This window comes from Nelumbo nucifera, chromosome 5 (assembly GCF_055504915.1).
Source record: "Nelumbo nucifera cultivar China Antique chromosome 5, China Antique-T2T, whole genome shotgun sequence".
NCBI lineage: Eukaryota > Viridiplantae > Streptophyta > Magnoliopsida > Proteales > Nelumbonaceae > Nelumbo > Nelumbo nucifera.
In genome coordinates, this window is record NC_142653.1 from 56306082 (window position 1) to 56325450 (window position 19369).

General features: G+C 35.6%; 1 long non-coding RNA gene across 3 annotated transcripts; it reads left to right on the top strand.

Moving 5' to 3' along the window:
- The first annotated feature begins 12845 nt into the window (after nucleotides 1-12845).
- On the top strand, nucleotides 12846-19151 carry LOC104596805 (uncharacterized). Of its 3 annotated transcripts, none has more exons than XR_735101.2 (5): nucleotides 12846-13092; nucleotides 13234-13346; nucleotides 13512-13624; nucleotides 18489-18653; nucleotides 18779-19151. It is a non-coding gene; the product is annotated as an uncharacterized LOC104596805 (long non-coding RNA). The 3 variants fall into 3 exon arrangements; XR_735102.3 differs by having other exon boundaries at nucleotides 12846-13024; XR_735100.2 differs by having other exon boundaries at nucleotides 12854-13108.
- The last annotated feature ends 218 nt before the right edge of the window (nucleotides 19152-19369 follow it).

The window sequence follows — 19369 nt, forward strand, 5'->3', positions numbered from 1 at the left end:
AGACGTATATAACAAATGAATATTTTATCCGTAGCTGTTCTGGCTTTTTCCAACCCAGTAAGGGTTGCTGGGCCGTGGCTTGGCTTATACATCAATTTACCCCAACGGTTTTAAAATGGACTGTTGCAATATATATAAATTTGCATATGGGATTAGAAAACCGTGGCTAGATTGGAAATTTTGAATAGAAAAAAGAGGAAAAAAATGCCCGCATTCTTCATTCCTGCGTTCTAGAGTACTACTCTCATCTCTCTCTTCTTCCCATCGTTTTTCTCCTCTCATTCTCAGATATTCATCTCTTCTTTGTGTTCATTTTCCCCTTCTTCGGTTTCTTGCTCCCTCGGTGTACAAAGCATCTCGGATTTTTGGTCTGCTTAGCTCGTTGTAGAGAAGTAAGTTCATCTCCCACTATTTTCTTTTGCTTTTTTCTAAGAGAAAGTTGCTATTTCTTTACCTGTATTAAAAATATATATTTCTTTTGGTTTCTTCTGTCATGGGTGTCAAATATGGAACAAGAGCAACTGTTCTTCCAAATTGAGCCTTTAACTCTAATTGTTTTAATTCTATAAATAAATAAACCATGTGTGAAATAGGAGACTACTGGGTGTTTGGTGTGAGCATGGAGGTGAAAGGACTCTTAACCTACTTCTTTCCTCTATATAATATAGATATGGGTAGATCTAGGATACCGGAAAGATATGATAGTACTGAAAGAGCTTTGAGGAATCAAATCCCCAATACCACCTGGTTAATTATCATCTTTTTGATGACATGATTGATTGGTCATAAATTTTTCCGATATCATAGTTGAACCTTATATATATAAATATAAATAGAGTCCTTATAAACAAATTAAAAAAGTAGGAAAATTCTTGAGATGCTTCCATAAATCAAAGATGAAAAATGGAGGAAAAATACTTGAATTATATGAGGAAAAATCATGTCTAGTCCTGATCCAATTAAGTTGTATTTGGCACTACTGTTGTTATAACTTTTAAGATAAGTGCTTCTTTTTTAGAACTTTTTCAGGGACAATAATTAGAATTTTGGACCACTGCTTGGACATAATTTTTATAGAGAGGTGTGATAGGTTTGATGTGGACAGAAGGAGGAAACACATGGCCACTGGCTAGTCCAGAGGATCCCTTATTTAATGGCTAATCTGAGGTGGTGTTTGAAACCAATGCCATTCCTCAGAGGTGTTTTCTCAGAGAAAACGGTATTGCATAGGCGTGCCATTTTCTCAGAAAACGTTTTTTTTTTTTTTCAGGTTTTCTATTTGGTATCATTGCTGGTTGTAATAAAGCAAGATTCTTTCTTGATCTAGGATTGGTATGCACAGAAGTGAATCCAAAGGAGGGTTCCACAATCTCTGCTGCACACAAGCACACTAGACAAAGTTCAGAAAGAATGGATATTGAAAATAAAATTGATGCAAAACGTACAAAAAAGAAAGGGAAAGATACCATAAAGAAAGAAATCAAGGCAGCAATTGGTAATGCTCCTAAGGAATGTTTTTGATGTTTCAGGAACAGAAAACACCAGAGTATTCCCTTAGAACATCATTGAATACTGCCTAAGTTTCTCTAAATCTCTCTAGCAGAAGCTTTGTATATTTCTTTTGTTTCTCTAATCTGGGTCACTTTTTAAAGTTATTTTTAGATTATTAATTTATGGTACAATAATTATGTCTAATCATAGCTATTTTAAGAGTTGTTAGATTGTTTACAGAATATAGAGAAACAGAAGTTGCAATCATATCACTTTTCTCGTTGTCTAAGTTTAGAGTGTCAAAACTTATTATTTCAGTTGATTTTGATATTAAATGTGTATTTCAGTTATCTATCCAATAAGATCAAGATATTGGTATCCAATGAGATTTGAGAGGATCAAAGTCATTTTACTAATGGAGTGCTGATAATTGACAAGACTGCAACCTTTCTATTTTATTGTCCATTTTGGAGTTGCTTTTAGTTTTGGTTCATTTAATTTTGACAGATTGTTAGTTGGCATTGTAAAGCTATTTTAAGAGTTAAAGACCATGTTTATCTGTCCTTATAAATTATAAATAGGTTTAGTGGAGTTTTGGTTTGAACTGTTATTATGACCCCCCAAAAAATGATTAACCCTATTACAAATCAACCAATAACCAAAAACAACTTAATTGCAATTGGTTTAGGAATTTGAAGAAACTTGATTTCTTCCATGATTTATTTCCCTTTCTTCCTATCGGCATTATTCCCTCCCGCCCTCCATCCATACTGCATTTCACCTTTTGTTCCTCATTCTCTATATTTGCATATAATCGATCTGTTCTATCTCTCTAATTTCAGGCTTTGCTTTCTTCTCCCTTTTTTGATCAGTAAAGAAGAAAGTTTTATTAATTCAAAGAGAGGATTTTAGTAATGAGAGGAGCTTTTATTAAATCTAACCTCAAGTATTACAATAAGGTGCCTAGCTGTCCCAAATACATAAGATTTACATTTGCTTAATTTCTTATTGATAAAAATCTTAGTTTTAAATTATTATTAGCCTACTGAGTTTCACCTTTTATTCCTAATTCTCTATTTTCTGTTGCATATAAATTGGTCTGATATTTAAGAATGAAAAAGCAAGATGAAATCTTCAAACAGTTTAGACAAACTTCTCAGTGCTTGGTTGGGAACATATTTCCAGCTTGCTCTTAGAAGTAGCAAACATTGAACAAAGAAGTAGGGGCTCCTATTTTACCCCTGCATATTTCTGTCCACTTAAGGGTGGGCCTTGGCACAATGGTAGGGTTGCTCCATTTTGACCAGGGTGACCATGGTTTATGTTTGGTGGAAGCCTCATCTGGGCTGCCCTTTATGTTTCTGTCCACTTAAAAGTTCAGATAAACCAATCATACTAAACATGAGTTAGGATAACAACCCCTAATTGCACTAGTTTCAGTAATATGGCAATAACATTCATTTGACCTTTCCTTGGCCAGCAATGTGCTTACTTCACTTCTATGTTACATGACATTGTGTAAAAGCTCAATCATACATATGTTGTACAACCATGACATGATTGCCCCTTCCAACATCATCCCTGACTGACAGGTTTTCAGTACATGGAGTCCATTCTTTTCATTTTAGATTAATATGGTGTCTTGAGTTAGTAATAACAGGAAACACACTTAAAAGGGTTTGAACCTTAGAGCTTAGAAATCTTGGAATTTGCATAGCATAATCTAGATTCTTGAACCTCTTTCAACCTAGGGATTCTGGAGTCTCTTACAGCTCAAGAAAGTCTGAAAGTTAATTGCACCTCCCCTTTCTCTAGCTGAAGATCAATGAAGCATTGGACCACTGTTGCAGACTCAGATTAGACTGAAGGTTGGAGATCTTAAGTTTTAAAGGGTGCCTGACATTTCTTCTAAGTCGTAATTGTACCATTCTTGCCCCATAATTGATAAAACTCTGGTTACCAGTAAAAAACATATACCTTATATTGTTGTAAGCTTATTTTGATATAAACAACTTAACAAATAATCTGAAACCACTCGTTCTTTCTAACTTTTAAATTTGACATTTTTTTTTTTAATTTGTGCAAACTGATGGACCATTTGACCCATGACCCAATAGCCAAAACAATTTTTGTCAGGTGCAAGTCTGACAATATTGTTGTCAAGTGTCAACCATGGATTTTCCTTAGCAGATTGGTATGGACCCAACTAAAACTTGGATTAATAATTGGACCTGGTAAGCCTGTAACAAGGTGATCTGATCAAGGATTGACTAGTACAATGTCCCAAATTTTGTGCCTTTTCTTCTATCACATTATTAACTTCACAAGTGGAGAAATTCTTGTTTCCTCTTTAATATTTTTAGCATCTGGATCCGGCTGTGAGTACCTATTTGTGAAGGCCTTCAAGCCATATCTTTTGGCTTTGGGAGGTTGAGCCCACTTGGAAAACTTATAAGCTATGCTTTTTAAAAAAATGTGGAGAGACAACTTCTGTCATCGTACAGCCATTTAAGCAAGTTCTCTAGAAAAGCCTACTTCAGTAGCTTCTTCAAGGCAGCTAATTCAGAGTTGCTATGTGTGTGTGTGTGTTTAGTACAAACAGATGTTGAAGGGTTGTTTAGTACAAATTGGATGAGATGCACCACAAAGAGAAAAAATATTATGGCAAATGTGTAAGGAATGCTTTGCTATGGGGGCTTTGGGTGAAAGGAATGCCATAATTTCTGAGAAGGCTAGAGGGGTGGGGGATTTGATTGAGCTCACTATGATAGGAGCAGCTCATTAGGCATTGGTATGTGATGAATTTAAAGGTGTCACCCTAAATGACCTGTTAAAAGGATGGAAAGTTATTGGTGATTTTCAGGAGAGGAACCCCTATGCAGCATGCACAAACAGTAGGTAATATCAAACTCAACTTTGAAGGTTGCAACCTTGGGAGTCCAGGAGACTCCAGGTATTGGTGGTGTAGTCAGGGATTATAATGGAAACATTATACTTAGCTATTCTGGCCCTATTGGTGTTGGAAATTCTCTAAGGGCTGAACTGAAAATGTTGATTCAAGGGCTGGAAGTGATGAGTAGGAAAGGTTTGGGAAATACAGAGGTTGAAGGTGGCTGTCAAACTATAATCTCTTGGATGAGAAAACATGGCATGATACCATGGAAGATCAGACTATTGGTGAGAGAGAGAGGCACAATTCTTGGGTTCCTTGTTGAATAGCTGATTCAGCTGGGTGCCTAGGACTGCTAATGGACTAGCTGATTCTCTACAACTCTAACTAGGACTGCATTATACAAGTTCTGTGAAGGCAAGCCATCCAGAGACAAATTCTGCATTATACAAGCATTCATCGACTTTGACTTTTTTAAATTATGTTTTATATATTGAGTGGTGGGAAACCAATAAATTCTGATATTGTTTACTAGCATCATATATATTCTATCAGAATTCTATAAGAGCCCCTCTTTGGCTTGCCATTCTCCCATCATGTTGTTCCAAATGCATTTAGTATAATGCATATAAAACTCTTACATTATTTAATTTATATATCTAATTATTGACATCAACCCTTATGTATTCATTTTTGTTGAACATGACAGACTGAAGTTTATGATCCAAAGCGAAGGACGTGAGTATTGATGCACATGCATATAATCAATTAATCAGATGCAATGAGGATAATTTTGTTAATTCTCTTTTCATTTTTTGGTGATGAAAAAAATTTATTAAAAGTGTGCATTGAACAAAGACTACTATGAATATTTTGTATAGGTTTTGTCATATAGGAACAAGTGAAATTAATTTTTTTTTTTTTTTGTAATGGCATTCATTAAAACTCAAATGAGAAATAAGCTTTTAAGGTTCCATACAGCAACAACTTCAAATGTAGTTATATTTTGTGATGACCAGTCTACAACATCGGTTTTTGACCCTAATCGTTGCTATAAGATGATACTATAGCAACTGTTAATGTAAAAAACCGTAGTAATACATAAGAATGGTTAATACTTTTAGCGATGATTTTACTTAAAATCATTGCTATTTCTACTTATTCATCAATAGCCCATATTTTATAGCCATGGATAAAACCGTTGCTATAGCAATTTGTAGCAACAGTACAAAATAAATCCGTTGTAATAATTTTTTTTATTAACAACGTTTTAAACCGTTGTTATAGGTATATTTGTAGCAACGATGTACAATATCTGTGGCTATTAGGCTTTAGCCACGCCAGTATCTGTTACTGACAAAAAACCATGGCTAAACTGTTGTTATATCCTTTAGCAATGGTTTTTTTTATCTTTTTGCAACGGTTTTGTCCGTTGCTAAAGCCGATTTTTCCTATAGTACCAGTAATCTGGGTACGTGCAATTAAATTAATTTTTATTTTTTAGAATTAAAAAAATGCCGTCTCTTCCTCCTGAAACCAACTCTCCAACATGTTTAGTGTCAACAATTTTTAGTTGCAGTATGATAGTGTTAGTACCGATATGAATGCTATTGATGTTGGAGTTCCCACCCCTAGTAGTGCTACTAGGGGAAAAAAAAAGAAGATCACTAAGTTGACTAGCCTAGTTTAGAAAATATTTAGAATAGAAGAGGTTGAAGGAAAGGGAAAAAAGTCGTTTGTTAGACTGACTTTAGTTATAGTAGTAAGGGTGGTACTAACCATTTGGACAAACATTTGCTTTCTCATGAGAAACAAGAAGAAAAAATGAAAGAAACATCACAAACACAAATTGGGCGTAAGGTTTTGGTACTTTTAAATATTCTCAAGAAAAAATGAGGCAAGAGTTAGCAAAATATATTATACATGCTGAACAACCATTTTTATTAGTTGAAGATACTAGAAGGAGTTTTACGATATTCTATAAATCCACAATTTTAAAAAGTATCTAGAAATACTATTAGATTAGATGCTTTAAAAGTTTTTTATTCATATAAACAAAATTTAATTTCTATTTTATTACATCTTAATTCTAGAGTTGCAATTACTTCTGATATTTGGACCTCTAAATATAATATAAGTTATATTTGTGTTACTGGTCATTTTATTAATGAAATTTGACTCTTACAAAAAGAATTTTAAGTGAAATTAAAAAAGAATAAATTAATAGTTTATTATTTGAAATGTATAGTTTATATGAATTTCAAATGATAGGCCATAGGAAAATTGCAACTTATATAAGTGCAACTTTCACTTCTAAAACAACTAGACCTGTTCATGGGCTGGGTGGCCCGACGGGTCGACCCGACCCCTGGATGGGCTTGAATAGGTATATGGGCCCGCGGGCTTAACCTCGAGCCAAAAAGCTCGGCTCGCAATAAATTCGAGCCGAGCTCGGGATTTGCCAAAATAGCCCGATCCGACCTATAATTAAACCTAAAAACCTTAGTCGAATACCCCTCTTTTTTCACCTCTTTCCCTTAGTTTTCTAGCTGAACCCTTCTTCTCCACATCCTTTTTCCCTTCTTTATATTCTTTTTTTAATGTAAATAAATTCTAATTTATATTGATTATTGAATAGGGAAAAATTCTAATTTTTTTTATTAGGTCGGGCTTCGGGCTCGGGCTCAGGCTTCAGGCTTTTTATCAGGGCCGGGCTCGGCCCCAAGTTGTAGGCCCGTTGGTCAGGCCGGGCTCGGGCTCGGGCCTAACATATTTTCATTAATGAAGAGTAAAAGCCCGGCCCGACCCATGAACAGGTCTAGAAACAACTAGTTCTAGTAGTGGAAAAGAAAAATTTTGATCTCTAATAAGTAAGAGGCATAATTTTACTGTCACTTCATCAACAAGCTCATTTACTAAACTTAATTTTCATTTACAAGCAACTTTTTCTAATTTAGGTGATTCCTTCAGCACAAAGAAAATAAATAATTTTGATATTTTAGACTGGTGGAGTGAACATGGAAAAAATTATCCAGTTCTTGCTGCCATGGCACATGATCTACTAACCCCTTTGGTGTACAGTTCCATTGGAGTCTTGTTTTGGTACATGTACTAAGGTGTTGGGTGATAAGAGAAGTTTCATGAATGATGAAAGTCAGGAGATGTGCTTATGCTTGAAAGATTGGTTGGTTGTTGAGGATAGATTGCAAGATAAAGGAGGGCATGACACTCCACCTGATGTTTCACCAGAAGCATATAATGATTAGGGTCAAGGAGATGCAAGTGGAACTTGGAGAAAAATGATGAAGTCAAAATTTTTTTGTATATTTAATAATTGTATAGCACTTTTAAAATTATTATAAATTTTGTTTTTTTCAATCTTATTTAAATTATTTGTTTTTTCAACAATGTTGTTTTTTATTTTCAATTTATAATTTTATTGTATTGTTTTTTATACTTTATTCATCCATTAACCATTGTATTATTAAAATTAAAATGAAATAAAATTTCTATTTTTTCCAATTTGTTGTCTATTATGTATTTTGTTAAGTATTTTTCATTTTTTTGTTATTTTTTTTAATTTTCCAATTTGTTCCCAAAGTTAGGTATTTTACTTGGCAAAAAGATGAAAAAAAAATCAAAATGTCAAAAAAAAAAAAAACAGGTTGGCCTAGTTTAGCTTAGGCCTAAGGCCCGAATCGTAGCCCAGCCCAACAGGGCCTATAGCCCGCTCGGCTTAGGCCTACAACACGAAACAACATGGCATAGGCCCACATGGGTTCGGGTCGTGGCTGTACCAGACTGACCCCCTAAAGTATCCTAGAGGAGGGAAGCATGGTTTGGCTCAGCCCACGGGCTGACATAGCATAGCCCGTGCTTGCTCGGGTTGCTTGCGGGCAATGTGGTGTTGGCTCAGCGTGACCTAATTTACACCTCTAAGAAAAACTAAGAAATCAAAAAACCGAACAAAAAGTTTTGGTTAACCAAACCGACTAGAGTACATATATTTATATATTATGTATTTTTTATATATAATACTCGAAAAACCGATGAATCAAACCGACTATTAACCGAATCGTGAGCACTCCTAGCCAAAAGTGAAAAATGTGCAATCTTGAATGCTATTCTTGTTACATTAAACCTAGTGGTAATCTCAAACAACCTATGCCCATTATGCAACTCAAATGTTGAAATAGGTGCTTTTATGATAATTAGTGCCAAGAGATATTCGTTATGAAGTATTTTTTTTTTTTAATATAGCTAGCTTAACTTCCATAATAATTTCAGATTCTTTTGCAGCTTGGTTCTTTAAATATGTAAAAATACATGAAATTAGGTGTCACACCTTGATTGCGAAAAGGAGCCTCTCCATAAACAACCAATGAAGGGATTATTGAAGATGACAATGTAATAAGGTCAGGTTCCCAATATAGATATTTCCAACAAAGCAGTAATATGCCATTATAAGTTCCTAGCACCATACAACCTAGACCTACATTAAGAATCTTCAATTGGTCCTTGATCACGGAAATGGTAGCAAGGAGAACCAACCTGTCCCTTACCCTTGAAAAAACTAGTGGAGGACAATCATATACTGTCTCTTGAAACACAACTACAGTTTTAGGATGTATATGTTGGTGAGTAAGATCCTAACTGAGAAAGTCAATAGGCATGCCGACCTTATCAAATTGAAAGACTCCTTGACACCATTGCCACCTAGCTCCAAAAGTTTGACAATTTCGACCGCCTGGAGTAGTAGTAAGCCTAAATCAAGGACATACTTGCATAGTTTCTCCAATATAGCCTCAAACTTTACCCCAATTTGCAACCCAATTACCTTCCAAAACCTAACTATCGGTGGATACTCATCAACCTACTTACCCAAGACATTCGAACCAACCCCCCAAGTTCCCCTATTGGAGATATTCGATCCGACATTCCAAACACCAGAGTTGTTCAAATCTACTTACTTCATCGATGGGACCATTCCCACTATAGTCTGATCAGCACTACCATCACCAGCCGTGGTGATTGAAAAGGATAGAAGACCCTTCGAGACACCTGTTAATTGGGCAAAATTGCATGAGTATGTGAAAATTCTGATTGAGGCCTGTCAATAGAAGGCCAAAACTTATTTCATCCTCCAAAAGTCATACTTGAATTGCTAACCTTGGAATGGCACTACCCATTTGGCTACCATGCATCCACCTTGGCAATGGTCCCTATATGATGGCCATCGTGGTATCCCTCAAGAGAACATCAATAAATTTGAAGATTCCTTGAACCCCTTCACGTTGTTGGATGGGGATCTTAAGGTACAAGAGTTCTCTAAGTCGCTCATTGGAAGCTTATCACCAAGTGGTTCACTTGGAATGATGTGTTACAATTGCTAACCTAAAAAATGTTGTGTAGTAATTCAAAGAACAACTTCTTGACTATTTGCAACACAATGAACATGTAATAGTGAAGGATTTAGTCGAATAATCAAAGGAATGTAGCTTGGCATTGCATTTCCATTGAAAACCTAGAATTACTCAGCTTTTCACAATTGTGGAAATGCGTTGAGCGAATGACTGTGACCACCAGGAGACCCCAACTGCACTAGAACAAGCCATACTAGCCACAACAACAATCCTAGCTTAGGAAGCCTTCGTAATAGATAAACGCCAATGCACCAGCACTAAAGCCATGTGATGATGATCCTACTCCTGACATAAATGATTCCCACCACCTTCTCCACCCCTCCCTTTGGATCAAATAAGAGAGGTCATTTTAACCATGAAAATACTTGTAGAGGACTGAATAATTGAGCTACCCCACCCCTCCCCATTTCCCCATGTAAATCTAAATAGGGACCATCACAGACCAAGATGGTGTTATTTCCACCAAACCATCACACATGACTTAATGAAATGCTTCACCCTTTGAAGAATCTTCACTAGCAAAGTCAAGCTAGAGGAGTACCTCCAATGCAAGGTAGCAAAAGTAGACAAAGAAATTAACTGTGCAAATTCTCCACTAAGCATGGAGTTGATGAGATGGTACAAGTTACATGCAACAGTAAGGGCGTTAATCAAAGTGTTTAAGAGCCTAAGGCATCGTCACAACAAATGCTTTTTGAGAAGTTTAAAGCACACTTGCATGATGCGATATACTATACTGAGCTCACCAAGGATGGAGCGGCCATGATCACAAAGGTGGAGGGAGCTAGTTTGCTGAAATGCAATGAGAAAGAAGTTCCCCTTGCATTAGAGAAAAAGGTGTGTGAAGTTGATAGATTCCAACAGCCAATTATACTACACTTTCGTGGAGAAAGATGAAAACTCTATAGTTAGTTAGCCAAAGAAAACCAATATGGTTGAGAGGTATGAGGTTTTGTGCAATTAATTAGACTAAATTATGATAGATTTTCTTTTTGTTATATATATATATATATATATATATATAGTGAAAGGTGGTACAACAAGGTTACAATGGAGTTCGAACCAAAAAATAAAGAAAGAAAGGAGAGAAGATAGGAGAAGAGAGAAGATAGTGAAAGTGCCAAACTATTTTAGAGAAGGATTAGACTTCATAATCCACTCTTAGCAGTCGGCCCACCTTTTGAAGAAGACACTTAAGCCACACCAATTCTCTTGTTGCTTGACTCATGACTCAATACACAGATTTTGCACTTAATTTAGCTACAACACTTAAAAGCATACAATACCCTGTTGTTGACCCCTTATCTATTAGTGATCCAACCTACTCAGCATTTATGAACCTATACATAGTTTAGTCCATACTCTTTATAGATGATTCCCATACCAAGTAATCCCTTAAGGTACAACTTTATGATTCTGTGCACAACTTCAAAGTATGGGATATGCGGAGAGCTTATAAACTAAGTTACAACCTCCATTGCAAAACAAATATCTGGATGGGTGATAGTTAAGTAATTCAGCTTCCCTACATGTCTCTTGTATTGCCAGGGATCACCAACTAACTCCCCTGATCTGAAATAAGGTTAGTATTGGGATCCATGGGTGTAGAAACCGGTTTACATCCCGTTTAGGTCTGTAATCAGATCGGACTCAGATCATATGTATATAAATCCAAGTTTGACTCGACAATAAAATTCTTCCATCCGAATTTGATCCAAAATCTGATCGGATGAATGGGAGGTCAATTTGAATTTGAATTTAATTGGATGTCTTGGATTTTGGATTTCATCCGAATTTGATGAAATTGAAAAAAATGTATATCATTTAATCGCAATGAACACTAAGGGAAAATAAGTTTTTCATAGACATCACATAAATCTGAAAAACAGAACAGGAGTATCTTAGTCAATGGAAACCAAAATCCCATTAACCAACTTCCTCTCAAAATCCAAAAATCAATAGGTCCTAAATATCTAGGACTCAGTTTGTAAAGAATATAAATACAAATATGTACAATGAAAATATATACAAAATACAAAGTTTTTGTACTCTAGGTGTTTGTATACAAAATATATACAAAATGCAGAAAACGTATGGTATGGGAGGAATTTTGACCAATCAAAACCCACCCATAATTTTAATAAATAACACCTGATTGGCTACCACATTTATGATTCCATTTGGTTGATCAAAAGTTTTTCAAATATCACATCTTTTCCATACCATAGTCAAATCCATATATAATACACACACACACATATATATATATAGGTTATTTTTTTATTTATAAATATATTTTTTATATTATATTTTTATAAATTTATTATATTATTTTTTTATAAAATACATGTATATATGATGAAAATAATTGTATTTTTTTGTTTCTACTTTATTTAAATTAGTGCATTTTATTTTTCTTTTAACAATTTATTAATTTTTAAAGAAAACAAGTCAGATTGGATTAGATCTGATGACTTACCGATAGGATTCAAATTCAAATTGAGTCCTATATGATCTGATCAGATCTTTGGATCATATTGGATCTTATATGAACAGTGTTGAATCGAATTCGAATATACTCTGATTCGAATCCAATATGATTCGTTTACATCCCTACCCCTTGGAGGATATGCATACAACCAAAGGTATTTTTTACTATAAATTTAAGATTTAGGCTTAGGGTTTAAGGATTTAGAATTTAGATTTTAGGGTTTGGTTTAAGCCTTTAAGTTTTGAAGGTTTTGGAATTTAGGCTTGATTATAGGATTTAAGGTTTGATGTTAGGGTTTTTAGGGTTTAAGGGTTTAGAGGTTAAATTGGGCCAAGTATTGCCCAGTCCAAGTTTACAATTGGGCTTTTTTAAGATTGGGACCGGAGTAAAAAGCAGAATTGTCTCTGGGTCCTAGTTTACTGGTTAATCGGGCGGTTTGCCCATCCAATCCGGAAAAACCGTAATATAACCGGGATCCAAGAAGGCCACCGTTCTCGATTTACACTGTCCGACCGTCCGGTGGCCGGATTTTTCTTGGCTCATTCAGGGAAGGACGAATTCGTCCACCCATGATTTTTTATTGGTCCAAGTCAATTAATAAACTAACCAGGATTAAGAAGGGACGACCACTTAGAGCTAACGGTGGCCTCACCGTTAGTTTTTTCCGCAGTACTATCTCAAGAGATATTCTTCCATAGAATACAAATCTACACCAAAGCAACTCGTTAGGTTATTCCCAGTTCTCAAAAGTTCATACAGAACGATTCTTATCTACACGTTCATTGGTTTAATATACTGTAATAGTAACGCCGGGTTTGATTCTTTTTTCTCTTGTTTTATTTATTTTCTCGATTTTTTTTAGTAGTACACTTCATTCAATCCCTATATATAAGAATATCGATTGGTTCTTCATCTAACCAGTACTTGTCTTTTTCTAGATCTGCCAAATCTTGGGATTGACTAGTATTGATCTCTTCTCCCCATCAGACGTTGAGAAAAGGGATACTTGCAGAGTTTGTTTGTGCATTCGCTCCCTCTCAAAGAAAGCAAGGTATAAGCATTTAAATGTAAGAACAGTTACATGAGAATTCTATTTTCAATGTAAGAAAAGTTGCATAAAAATTCTATTTTCAAGTATTTTCTTTATGCACCCGTAGATTTTTCATTCATTGTAGTTCTACTAGGACTGACAGGTTCCGCATTTTGATATCATTAGGGATGCCCACTGATTTGGTTGGATTAATCCGCAGAAGCATGGAGCAATTCACAGTGTAGCTCTTCAAGTTCTGCTAGTTGCAGTCAATCCATGGAATCAAGAGTAAATTACAGGTAGGAAAGCACTGAGCCACACTATTGTAATCAAATTAAATTAAGAAAAAGGACTCATCTTTCCAGACAGGATCATTTTCTATGATCAGCTGCATCTCCAATCTATATTTACAGGAGTAATACCATTTTTATTTCAATATTCTTGTTCCGTTTATAATTCTCCATGTATTATTCACTATAGAAAAATTGGGGGTGCGGACTACACCAGACAATCTGATTCATATTCTAAAGCATCTGATGATGGAGAAAGCAATTTAATTAGGGAAATTGATTTTCATAGCCCAAACTCAAAAACTTCATGTGATAATATGTCTCTCTTGATTTTGATTTCAAGTGTAGAGAATTCCACGGGAGGAAATTCAGTGATTGTAGAGAACTTTATCTCTTCAAACATATTTCATTCAGATATTTGGGATCAACAGACAGAAGGGAACAGACTTGATCATTATAGACAACTCAGTTTAGTAGAATAAATGGTTTCCCCTAAAACAGATCACCAGATAAATGATAACCATCAATTAGATGCTGCTCAGCTATATATTATGTTATCCCCTCATGCACCAAGTCTCAAATTGAATTAAATGTACTACTAAAATATCTAGAAAATAAACAAAACAAGAGGGAAAAAAACATTAAACTTAACGTACTAAAATAGATTAAACCAATGGACGTATAGATGAAGAATCGTTCTGTTTGAACTTTTGAGAGTTGGGAAATCACCAAAAGAGTTGCTTTGGTGTAGGACTTTGCTTGGAAATGGGAAATTATCAAATGAAGTTCTATTCTGTCAGTGGTCCTCCCTTCTTAATCCTAATTGGCTTATTAATTGACTTGACCAATAAAAAATCGTGGGAGGACAAATTCATCCTTCTTGGAATTCGCCAAGAAAAATCCCCGGTGGCCGATCTTGAAAACATTACAAACCCTACTACTCTTATTTGCCGTCCTCCTCTTTCAGACGAGAGACATCTCTCGTGCTTCTGTAAAAATGGAGGAGTTTCTGGCAACTCCTAGCAAGAGCAGAGGACGGAAGAAGAGTTTGAATGAAGAAGAAGACAGGCTAAGCAGTTTGCCACAAACGGTCCTTGCTCACATCCTCTCTTTTTTGCCAACCAAGAACTCTGTACACACCATGCTTCTGCGCAGTTTTGGACGTCTCTGGACTACTGTTCCCAACATCGACTTCGACTACAGACACTTCAATATAGAAGTCAGTCCCCATGTCTTCAAATTCTGTCCAGTTTCGTTCATTGGTTTCATCAACAACTCATATTTCCGTCAACATTCATCTACTATCAACAAATACTAAGAGAACACCTGAGTTTGTGCCCGAAAATGAAGGAGTTGGAGGAAAATTAGATGGTTCTGATTGTCAAGTCAGTCTATGGATTCGTTTCGCGCTAGATAGGAAAGTGAAGGTGATTGATCTGGAATTCCTGGAGAAACCTATCTACAAGTTGCCTTATCATATTTTTATCACTGATTCGTTGATGGAGCTGAGGCTGACAGGTTGTATTGTTGAAGAATTACCGGGACCCATTTGCCTAAGATCCCTCAAAAGTTTATATCTAGAGAATATTGAGTTAACTGAAGAGAAAATGACATGTATTTTATTGGGCTGTCCATTACTCGACGATTTGTCCCTTATATGGTGCTCCAATCGAAGTAAGATGAATGTTATTTCCTCGAGTGTTAAAAGGTTGACTGTATGCATTTGTCATGATTCGTTGGGGCTAGGAATCGATTGCCCAAATGTCGTCTCGTTGCATCTATCTGGGCGTACTGAATGCATTGATCTCAAGAGTTCATCATCTCTGCTCAATGCCACTCTTGACTTGGATTCTCTATATGATTTCAAGAGAAATTAAATGGTAGGCTCATTGAGAAGGCTTCTCGTGAATCTTCGCCAGGTTAATGTTTTAACGGTATACCATGAGTTTATCCAGGTACAATTTCCTTCCCTTTTCTAAAATTTCTGTCATGATTTCTTTTCTTTTACGAGAACAAATTAATTAAGTTGTTCTTAATCAGTATCAAGTGAAACTCAGAATTTTCAACTGAATTTTGTCAGTTATGATAATGTTATGCATCCTCATTCTTCTTTGCCTCCTCCTCTCGAGGAGGCTCATGCCTCTTACTTCAGGCTTCCAGGTAGTGGAATTCCTTGCATTATGCTTCCTTGTTTTAAAACACTGATTTCAATATGTAACTGGATATTAAGAAAACTATTGAGGCCAAATATAGAGCTAGAAACATGGGGTGGGATACTGGTGAAGTAAGGATTAATTATGGCTGCTCTATTTGTAGATCTATCAAGTAAACTTATTCAAAGTTCATCAAAGGGTTGCACTTTAAGATAAGAGGTTGGAGTGAGAGTTCATCCTTGTAGGGAAACCCTTGGATGACCAAGCCCTGTTCATGGACAACTTGCATGCTTTCTTTTGAAGTGGCAGCTGACAAAATCACAACAATTCAGCAGTACTATGCAATATATAGAAATGGAGTAGTGTGTACCCATCATTTGGTAGAAACAAAGTAGCAATAAGAAATGGAACAGAGTTGGTCTTGAATTCAAGTAGACTTAAATGGTTTGGTTACATACAAAGAAGACCACTTGTAGTTGCAGCACCCATAAGAAAAAGTGATCAGTTACAAATTGAAAGGGGTTAGAAGGACTAAGGGCAAACCAAAAAGGACATGGGTTGAAGTACTAAGAAATGATTTAAGCCCTCATAATGTAACAATGGATATGGCATTAAACAGAATAGAATGGTGAAATAGGATTCATGCAGCTGATTCCTTATAGTAGGGATAAGGCTCAGATGATAATGATGAGAATTGATCTTGAATTTCTTGCTAAAGCTTTGAAGCAATCACCCCTCCACTGAAGGCTTTGATATAGTATGGACATATGGACTCATCTGAGAAATTATAAGCCAGATCGTTTTTTCAAGAAACTCAATATTAAACCTAAAGCTCAATTCCTAGCGATGTGGTGTCTGGTGTGGAAGTGATCCCCTCTGAGAATTCTTTCCTTTTGTGAACAGCCTCTAGCAAAGTGCATGACAAAGGATGCGCTTGCCTGTGGATAAAACCTGTGGTCTATGTTCAGAAAGCCAAGTGTTCTTTGTGAGTAAGCTATGTGTTCTTTGTGAGCGTATTTTCTCAGTGTTTGGGGCATCTAATGGTGTTTGGCTTCTTCAGTTTTAGGGTTCTATATAGCTGCCAAATCAGAAAGGTAAGCAGAAAAAGGAGAAAAACACTTTGGAAGGCTATCTTGCAGTCGTTTGGGCATTCTAGATATGGAGAAATAGCCATATGTTTAATATAATTTCCAGCCTAAAGAAGTGGTGATTCGGAGTGACCTGCATCCTCATCTCATGGGCAGAAATTGGGAAACTCCAGCCTATCTCTCTACAAATTATGGATTTTATTTTTATGCAAAGTAACTAATCCTATACGTAGTATAATGAATAAGAATGTAAAGAAATTAAGCATTTAAAATATGCTGGATTTAAGTAACAAACATCTTACCTTTTTGTTAGAGCACTGGAACATCCAGGATCCTTGAAACAAAAGAGGATACCGAGGGAGAGGCCTGAAGTATGGGGATCATTGCTGAAAGATGGTATTTTCTCATCCTGTGAAAAAAAAATGAGATAAAGAGAGGAAAATGGGGTTACCATTAGGAGAGATTTGAACTATTTCTCGCTTTTCCCCTTTTAGATGATTAGAATGGTATAATCATATGGAAAGTTAGTGGGTTTTGTTGTATATCTTCAACTTAAACTAGGCGTACAATGTTTATTTTCTTGGAATAAAGAGGTAATTTACTAAGAAAACTGAGCTGTTTTTAGGAAGAGGGCCATCCAAAACTCTTCGGGGCTTGTTTAATTTTGGAATAGGATAAGGTTTAGCAATAGCATATCTAGATCTTATTGACTGCATTTACCTTGTAGTTATCATACCAAAAAAAGCTTACTTTATTAGTTCTAATAAAGTTCACATTTTATTGTAGAGTGTCTTAAAGTTTCTAATTAGAGGGGCATGTTAAAATTTCATAGATGTACTGGGGAATTCATTTTGAGTTTCCTAAACATTATGGGGTGCTGTTTTGTAGTGTACTTCTGAAAATCCCTTCCCCCCAACTCTTGATCCAAAAATTGCCCCCGGTTCTTCATTTTAACATGACAACTATACAATATGATTCAGAATTTAAAGTTTCCTAAACATTATGACAGTGCTGTTTTTTTAGTGTACTTCTGAAAATCCCTTACCCTCCAACACTAGATTCAAAAAATTGCCCCCCTGGTTCTTAGTCTGAACATGAACATACAACATGATTCAGAATTGAAAGTGAAATGAATGATGAAAACTAATTTAATGATAAACTTGGACATCTTTGGACCAAGTTTTTCAATATTCACTGCATACAGATAACAATTCTCCTAGGGCCCCAAGTGAAAACTTTTGATTAGTCACCTGCCTTCTACCATTCATGTTCCATGTTTACTACTACACTGTCCACTAAAGGTATAAAGCTTAGACAGCTAAAAGTAATGTGACAAACAGTCAAGAAAAGTTTACATGGACACATGCTTTTTTCCTCCAACACACACAGACATGAAGGTTATGGTTGCTTGATTAGAACGTTTCATGGACTATGTAATTTGATTCAAAGATTTGCTGAAGTTGATGAATTGCAAGATGTACATTACCAATTTAGAGAAATAAAATAAAATAAAATAAAAAACCCTGTTCACAATGTGCACAACACAATATTACATTTTTTTTCTTTGCATGATACTTGAGAGATGGTTGTACATGATAACATTTTTTTTCTTTGCATGTGGTAATTGCATAGGTGTTGGCAGAATGTGAATTGGTAAAACTTCCATGTCCATCGTCAAACTGGAAATGTTTAGTACTTAAGATGGGGCTTACTAGATCCGAACTCCCAGGAATTGCATGGTTGTTGAGATGCTCCCCTACTCTTGAGACACTTGAATTAAGTTTTGGCCATGAAAATGTGAGTTGATTAAAGTCATAGCATCCATTCTATTTTCCTGCATTAGATAACGTTTTCTTTTTCACCTTATGCCTAATTTCATTACGTTTAATAATAGTTTTTTTTTTTCTTTTGTTTTTTTTTAGTTTTTCCAAGGTCTGTGCATAGGATCTCATTTTGGACCTTATTTTGAAGACTGGAAACGGGAGATGTTTTTCCCTGGTCTAGCATACCATCTTAAGATTATTCATATAATTGGCTTTACGGGGAACTCCTATGAGGTAGAATTGGAGTTCCTGCTTAAGAATGCATTAGTCTTGGAGAAGATTGTATTTTGCAGCCTAAAGGAACATCAGAGTGGTAAAATGTTTTCTGAGATGATTTTGAGTTTTCCAAGAGGCTCTGCAAGTGCAGCAATTTATTCATTTGAGAAATATTATGATTAGTCGTTGTAATGAGATGCATGGTGTATTTAATTGGTAAATTCCTGCTTCTAGTTATTGCAGGTTTGGTTTTGCATTCCTGGTTATTAAGTGGTAATGTTATATCTACATCTATTCATCATTTTTCAACAAGACTGTTCAGAGCTGAGTTTGCATTTGGTTGCATATGAAATGAAGAGAAGGAAATGATTTGCTTGTAAAATAATATTGTAGAGGAAAATGAACGAAAAGATGAGCTGAATTGAAGAGGTTAATGGTATATGACCAAGTAACTCAGCAAAGTCAAAAGAGGCC